The sequence below is a fragment of the Microtus oregoni genome, unplaced genomic scaffold, assembly GCF_018167655.1.
Source record: "Microtus oregoni isolate MIOR12 unplaced genomic scaffold, Mior012 000025F_ref0000491, whole genome shotgun sequence".
Taxonomy (NCBI): Eukaryota; Metazoa; Chordata; class Mammalia; order Rodentia; family Cricetidae; genus Microtus; species Microtus oregoni.
Window position 1 is genome coordinate 7,212,934 of NW_024543084.1, and position 7,496 is coordinate 7,220,429.

At 43.6% G+C, this 7,496-nt stretch overlaps 1 protein-coding gene across 2 annotated transcripts in view; it reads right to left on the reverse strand.

Annotated features, from left to right (window-relative positions):
• The window catches only part of Spopl (speckle type BTB/POZ protein like), a 56,473-nt gene extending 50,960 nt beyond the window's left edge, over positions 1-5,513 (reverse strand). For both annotated transcript variants that reach the window (XM_041674641.1, XM_041674640.1), the window contains exon 1: positions 5,278-5,513. The gene's annotated coding sequence lies outside the window, so the exon portion shown is untranslated. The remainder of the gene's footprint in view (positions 1-5,277) is intronic.
• Between the last annotated feature and the right edge of the window lie 1,983 nt (positions 5,514-7,496).

Here is a 7,496-nt window from a genome sequence, read left to right on the forward strand (position 1 = left end):
CTCCCATAAGGTCAGCAGCTGTGCTCATGAAGTCTAAACATAAGCTGTGCAGGCACAACAACGGCCATGGTTAAGCATAAAATGAAAAGACCACAAGGCCTCACTCTGTACACACAACTGTAGATAACAAAGGAAAATAGGAGAAAAGTCTTCCAGAGGGAGACCAACTGAATATCCACTATCAAATGGCCAGCCCCGAAACATACATACAAATAACATTATACACAGATGGGCAGATTATATTTAAGAGAAAAAGAGTGTGTGTGTGTGTGTGTGTGTGTGTATTCCTGTAACAACAAAGAAAAAAGGGGTTTAAAGGGAGGAGAAAGAAATGATGTAATTATATCATAATCCTAAAAATAAAAGAAATAATAAAAAATAAATTAGAACAATTCTTTACAAACTGTTGGAAGATCCAACCTATCATAACCTTAATACTAAATCAAATCAGAACACTACAAGAAAAGCACAAATAAGTATTTGTCATAAACAGAAAATTCCCCAAAACAAAGTAGAAAAATCATAACAGTAAATTGTCAGGTTCAAAAAAACTCCATTTCCTGGTGGCAAGACAAAAGCCAGCATTCCTCAGGAACTTGTGAAGCCAGTTCCCTCTACCAAAGGACCCATTAAAGTAATCACTGCCAAAAGGGACAAATGGCTATGGCATACCACACCTCTGCTGCCCTCCAGGTTCCCTCAGTATCACAAATATGGTTATAGATTCCCCCCTCTATGTTTATAGTGGTAACTTTGGCAATTAAAACAGAATTTAATCATGAAAATTTAGGGGCGGACTGACTGAAAATGTCAAAATTGTCTGCATGTTGCTAAAGCCAAAGTGTAGTCTGTAGTTTTTTTTTGTTTGTTTGTTTTTATTTATTTATTTATTTATTTATTTATTTATTATGTATACGATGTTCTGTCTGTGTGTTGCCTGCAGGCCAGAAGAGGGCACCAGACCTCACTACAGATGGTTGTGAGCCACCATGTGGTTGCTGGGAATTGAACTCAGGACCGTTGGAAGAGCAGGCAATGCTCTTAACCTCTGAGCCATCTCTCTCAGCTGCATTCCAATTTGTTTCCTGGGGTCTGCAGAGATGGCTGAGGTTAGGCACATGTGCTGCTCGTGCAGAGGAGCTAGGTTCAGTTTCCAGCACTGACATGGTGGTGTGTAACTCCACTGCCAGGAAAGCCAAGCCCATCTTCTGTCCTCTGCAGGCACTGCATAGAGGCAATCATACTACTAGTCATGGATACTTGCCTCTCAGGCTACACCCTTCTGGAGCCAGCCTTCTCCTCTGAGATCCCAAATCTAGTCTATAACCAAGTCCTCTCAATTTTGTCTTTCAAATATTTGAAAAATAAAAGCTACTTCAACTCTACTGTTGCCACCCTAAATCATTTCTTGTTCAAATTACTTTATCTCCAAGTACTTGGACTAGAAAGCAGCATCTTAGACGTGCGCGATTCTAACACTGAGCTGCATCAAAAAACGATTACAGCTATATTCAAAGCCATTCCAAACATGTTCTTTGAACTACCAATACAACTACTCCACAAACTTTTAAAAACCTTAACGGCCATCTGACATACAAAAACATTCGTTCTATTGTGTTGCTGAAACAAGACAAAGAGCAAGAGAATCAAACACAAATGCCTTCCATATCTGGTCACACATACAGCCTCAGATAAACTGTCCCACGTGCTCTCTACACAGCACTGCTCTATTTCCCTAACAACCTAAAGGAAACCTCAGCATCTAGATCCAATTTTTAAAACTAAGTGAGATATTCAGAAAGGTGAGACGCTTACCTACGGTAGCCAGCCCAAAGGGCTGGTAGCAAAGGATAACAGACTCCAAGTCATTCGTTGTCACTGCATAGCTTCCTCAACTACAGAAACAGTATTGTTTCAAGTTCCTATTTTGCAAAAAGGGAATGGTAGTCCCAGTCTAAATAATATGAGTTTGTGTATGGCACAGTGTTCTATAAACATGAGTCACTGATCATTATCTTCAGCATGACTACCAGTCCTCATTTCAATGGATCTGCTTCCTTACTGCCACCTGTCAGTGCCACCCTAGAGGGTGGTGGCAGAGAGGTGGTCATCATCATCATTATTCTCCAACAGAGCATTCCTTATCCAATTCTCTGCAGAAATTAAATCCCCAAAATCTGACTGCAATAACTATTTTGTTCTCAGAAGTAAACGTTCTCAAAAGTGGTATACAGCTAGTACCATGAAAGGTGCTTCGGAGATGAGTAATTCACTATATACTCTGCAAGACATTATAGTATTAAAATTTTGATTTTTGCTGGGACCATGGCCAAGGGCTTCAGTGTTTTCCAATGAGTGGCACACAACTGACGCCCATTAGACATTTTTAAAGGACTGAACCTTTAGAAAATAAATAGTGCTAAGCAAGAGATAGACACTGCATGCCAATATTCTCCCTTCTCTCTGTTTCAAAGCTTTAAAAGTCAGATTCTCTATCAGTTATTTTCCTTCCAGTTGTGCTGCCTACATTATCTTAACGCCAAAAAACAAATGCAAATGTGAGCAAACCAGGAAACTAATACTAGCAACAACTAAAGAGAAGGTAGGAGACAGAATCTGCATGTGCAAAACTTAGGACTGTTCTAGGCCAAGGCATAACTTTGGCAAAGCAGTGTCACCCAAAGCGTAATGCACATTCCACAGGTAATACTAAACCATTTCAGGCGCTACCTGGGAGAATATTGTTATTTCAAGTTATGTACTGTGCTGATTTGAAAGAGAAGCATGTGTTTGATGCTGGGTCCAGCTGGTAGTACTGTTTTGGGAACTATGGAATATATAGGTGGTTCAAGTGTTGCTGGAGGAAGCACATCATTGGGAAATGGCTTTGTGAGTTTCTAGCCTTGCCCCATTTCCAACCTGTTGCAAGATATTTGACTACACTGTAAAACAATGTGTTATTGTGATTGTTTAATAAAAACCTAAACAACCAATATAGCTAGGCAGGGTGGATAAGCCAGATGTCCAGGCAAAGAGAGGAACTGGGGATGAACCTAGGAACACAGAGTACACGCCAGGAAACTAAGGACAAGTCGAAGGTACAGAATGAAAGGTAAAAAGCCACATGGTAGGACGCAGATTTAAAAATATGGGTTACGCTGAGCTGTAAGAGCTAGTTAGGAACAAGCCTAAGCTACAGGTTGAGCTGGCTGGCGGGACAGAGAAAGACTTGTTACGCCTACTCTTGCTCTCTCTGGTTTCTGTATGAGTTAGATATATGCATTATCTTGCCTTCTTGCTCACACTGCCTCCAATGATACCTTCCCCACCAGTATGGACTCTCCCTCAGACTATACACTAAAATAAATTCATTATGTTGCTTTTGGTAATGGCATTTTATCCCAGAAACACAAAAGAAACTAATACAAGTTCATATATATTTTTGTGTAATTAAAAGGGCAAATAGTTCAAATTTTTATTACTTAGAATAATGAAGTGAATCAAAAATATCTTACATGATAGTTCACAGAAGGTAAACAAATACAGAAAAAAAAATGCCACAACTTCGAGGTGAGTAAATTTTAGTAGTCAGGCAAAAGTCCGGGAACATGAATGCATGAAACAGGTGCAATGACAAGAGCTGCCATTCTTCTAAATGAAGGCAGAGCTTTACCGCATGCAAAGTCATGAAGAAGACTACCAACCCTGCTCTGCGTGTTTAACTTGTAGCACTCAAGTCATCATGGAATTCTCCCATTATGAAAAATCTGGTAGGTCACTTCATTTGTTCTTGAAACACTAAAATTTTACACATTCCAAACAGATACGTAAAACAGGCACCCCAATTTTCCTATGCAAAAATAGGAAATGTAATGTTAAAACCATGAGTTTTTAAAGAAATAGTAATTCACATAATAATGCAGTACAAATCATACACACATCAAAAAATCTTAAGTAAAAACAATTAAGCAACTCTCTTTTGTTTGTTTGTTTTTCGAGACAGGAATTCTCTGTGTAGCTGCTGCGGCTGTTAGGGAACTCATCCTCTAGACCAGGCTGGCCTTGAACTCAGAGATCCACCTGCCTCTGCCTCCCTGGGTGCTGGAAAATACTACACCACCACCTGGGGCAACTCGCAATCAATTCTTACCTTCCTTTCCTACCATCAACTTAGCAACAATCCCATCAAGTGGGGCTAGGAAGTGATGATACAAGTACCATTTCCCAGGCACTCCCAAGTACTTTAGGTGCAGTAACTTCCGCAAGCACTACTACCACCGAAGAGTTTTACCACCATCTCCTTTACATTAAAGGCTGGAGGAGTTAAATGCCTTTCTCTAACCCAGAACAGGGGTAGGGAGTTTGGCAATTCAACTACACTCTCTGAGCGCCTAACCACGAAGCAACACTTCTCTTAAGAATGATGGTAATAATAATCTAAAATATTCTGCCACTCTTATTATCCGGGGGGCGGGGTGATTTTCGGAGTTATAAGCCTTTTGCCACTTCAGTTTCCAGCACAATAAACAGTGGATTCCAATTGCAGAGAAAATAAGAAAAGCCTCCTAACGGGGCAAACTAAGCCCAGAATTATTCAGATGTAGATGAAATGTCAGAAACGTGGGAAGAATGGGCAGACAGCTTAACCATAGTAATCAGTCGTGGAAATAGAGGAGACGGCTTTTATTTCTACAAGGACCTTTAATTTCTCCGAGGGAGAAAATTCTAACATCCCTTTCCCTTGAGTTAGCACACAAACATACATTATATTTAAGAAGAGAGAGAATTAGGGGAAAGACAGCAGCCAAAGAAAAAAAGGGGGAAGACAAACTGTCGATATTTAAAACTTAGACCCTGAATCACGGGATTACCCTGTCACGTCCTGGTAAATAAGAGCAGTTAGGGGCAAGTGTGTGGTTGGAGACGCACACTCCTGTGGTCTGGAGAATTGAAAAGACGCCCTAAAATGAGCTAACAGGGACGACAGTTTTCAGTACCCCTGCTAGAGGTAAGGGGGACAGGGGAAGACGACAGAGGGGTGCACCCGCTTGCTTTGGGAAGGAAGGGAAAGGATGCAGGTGAGGAGGGAGTTAGACGCGAGCAAAGAGGGACGTGGGGCACAGCAGCGGGCTCCAGCACGGCCAGGAACGTCCCGAGGAAGCAGAAGCGCCAGAGGGAGGGCCCCGGGGACAGGGCCGAAGGGCACCGGCCGCAGGGGCGGCGGCTGGCGCGGCGAGCGGAGCCGGCCCGGTATCGGGCAGCGGCAGCAGCACCTACCCGGACACGCGGGGCGGCGGGCGGACCCTCGCCGGGGGCCGAGGCTGAGGCGGCGGCGAGCTCCTGCAGCGGGCGCCCCGGCCAAGCCGCATCCTCCTCCTGGCCGCCCTCCTCGCTCTCACAGGCTGCGAAACTTCTCGCCCACCGTAAACACGCTCGGCCACCGCCAGAGGCTGCGCTTAGCCCGAGCCCCCGCCCGGCCTTCGGGCTCGGGCGTCCAGTTTCCGGCCCGCTAGTCACCGGGGCGCATGCGCCGAAGAGCCCTTCCTGCTCTGAGGCTGGGAACTTCCGGCGGCGGGTGTGCCTGCTTGCTGGGCTGCAGGCTTGAAAGTGTTAGGCAGTTTGCTGCTACCATCGCCCTCATACCTCCTAGTAGATAGCTTCCCCAGATGCCTCCTAACTCAGGAAGTGCCACCTAGTAAGAAAACAGAAGGGCCCAGTGCCCTTTAGGATGCACCGGGGTGTAACGTTTGCTTACCTCCCATTCTGAGCCCCAAACTCAGTCAGTGTTAATAACTGAAAACTAAATCAGTGTGGGTAAATCTCTGAAGATAAATCCCTCTTTAGGTTGGAGGGATTGAAGGGAACTTTTCCATACAAGAGAGAAGTCTCTTTCTACGAGACCAGTCAACAACTGGAGATTGAACCAAAATGAATTAAAATTTAGCAAATGTGTGCTTCATCTATTTAGCCATTTAGAGTTTAGAGAAATGGATGACACCAGGACATTTTAATGGGCAAACTTACATTGGTTACTCGTCTTGTTCCTACAACAAAATACCAGAAGAAAACAATGTAAAAACAAGGTAGCGGTCAGGGAGTAATTTTACTTGCTCATGGTGAGATGATACAGAAAATCATGGCAATGAAGACATGGTGATGGAAGCTTGGGACAACTGATCATATTGCAACCGCTGTGCAAAAGCAGAATGATGAATGTTGACTGTCAGGTCCCTTCTTTGTAGTCAGTCTGAGACCTACCAGGATGACAAATTTAACTATCACAAACAGAACACCCAGGTGACAACAGAAATCTCGTGCACCACAAACAATCAGCAGTTACGGGAAGATAGTTATTGAGAGGTGAGGAAACAGGGATGTACAAAGAAAAAGACCTTTTGAAAAAACGGAGAGGCTTGGAAAGCCAAAATCCAGTCTTTTCTCGAGGGCTGGGTATTTTCCTTACTTTGGAGGTTGGTCAGTTGAAGACAAATAGGCTGGTTGATTGGTTCACAACTGTAGTGTGACATGCCCGGAACTTGTTGACAGTCCATCAACAGGGGGCTTACTGGTGGGAGACAAAAATCTTCAAGACTTATGTCTCAAGTCAAGATAATAAGGAAGAAACTGGCCAATTTGGAAATTTGGCATGTTTACAATCTAGTCAAGGCCTCTATGCCTATCTTTTTTTTTTTTTTTCGGTTTTTCGAGACAGGGTTTCTCTGTGGCTTTGGAGCCTGCCCTGGAACTAGCTCTGTAGACCAGGCTGGTCTCGAACTCACAGAGATCCGCCTGCCTCTGCCTCCCGAGTGCTGGGATTAAAGGTGTGCGCCACCACCGCCCCTCTATGCCTATCTTTCTGCCTACCAGGAAGGCTGTCTAACCTCTGGTCTCTCATTACCGTCTCTCAGAGATCACCCTAGCTGTGCCTAACAGTTTGGGAGGCAATGATTGCTTAGCTGCTTTGAACTGACAAAGAGTTGACAACGTGGGGGCAGCAGTCAGAGTGTCTCAGAGGAGGATCTATCTAAGGGACCAGGATAAAACTTAACTGATGGTTGGGATCCAGGGTATAAGACAGCCATTTGGTGATGATGTGTATATTTGGAACTTGCCATAGGAGTGGGACACCATCTGTAACATACAAAAAGGGAGACTTTGTAGTACTATAATATCTACTGAGAGCACAGTTAGAAAAATAGCTGGGACAGTTTTGCCCTTAGGAGGGGAAGAGAACAGGCAAGAAAATCATCCCAAGAATTCTTAGCAGAATGTGTCATAGGTAACAATGGCAACGAAGATTTCGCTGCCACCATTACCTACTGAAAGATGTGTACACCTTGGAGGAGGCCGTTTGGCTAGTTAAGAAGTTCAAGAAGCCTTCCATCAACCATTTTAAATTTAGAAGTCAGTCTTTTAGTTTTCTCTATTATATACCTCAGGGAAACATTAAGAGGCAAGATTAGTGGGAAAAGTTTCTCGACATCATGATTAACATA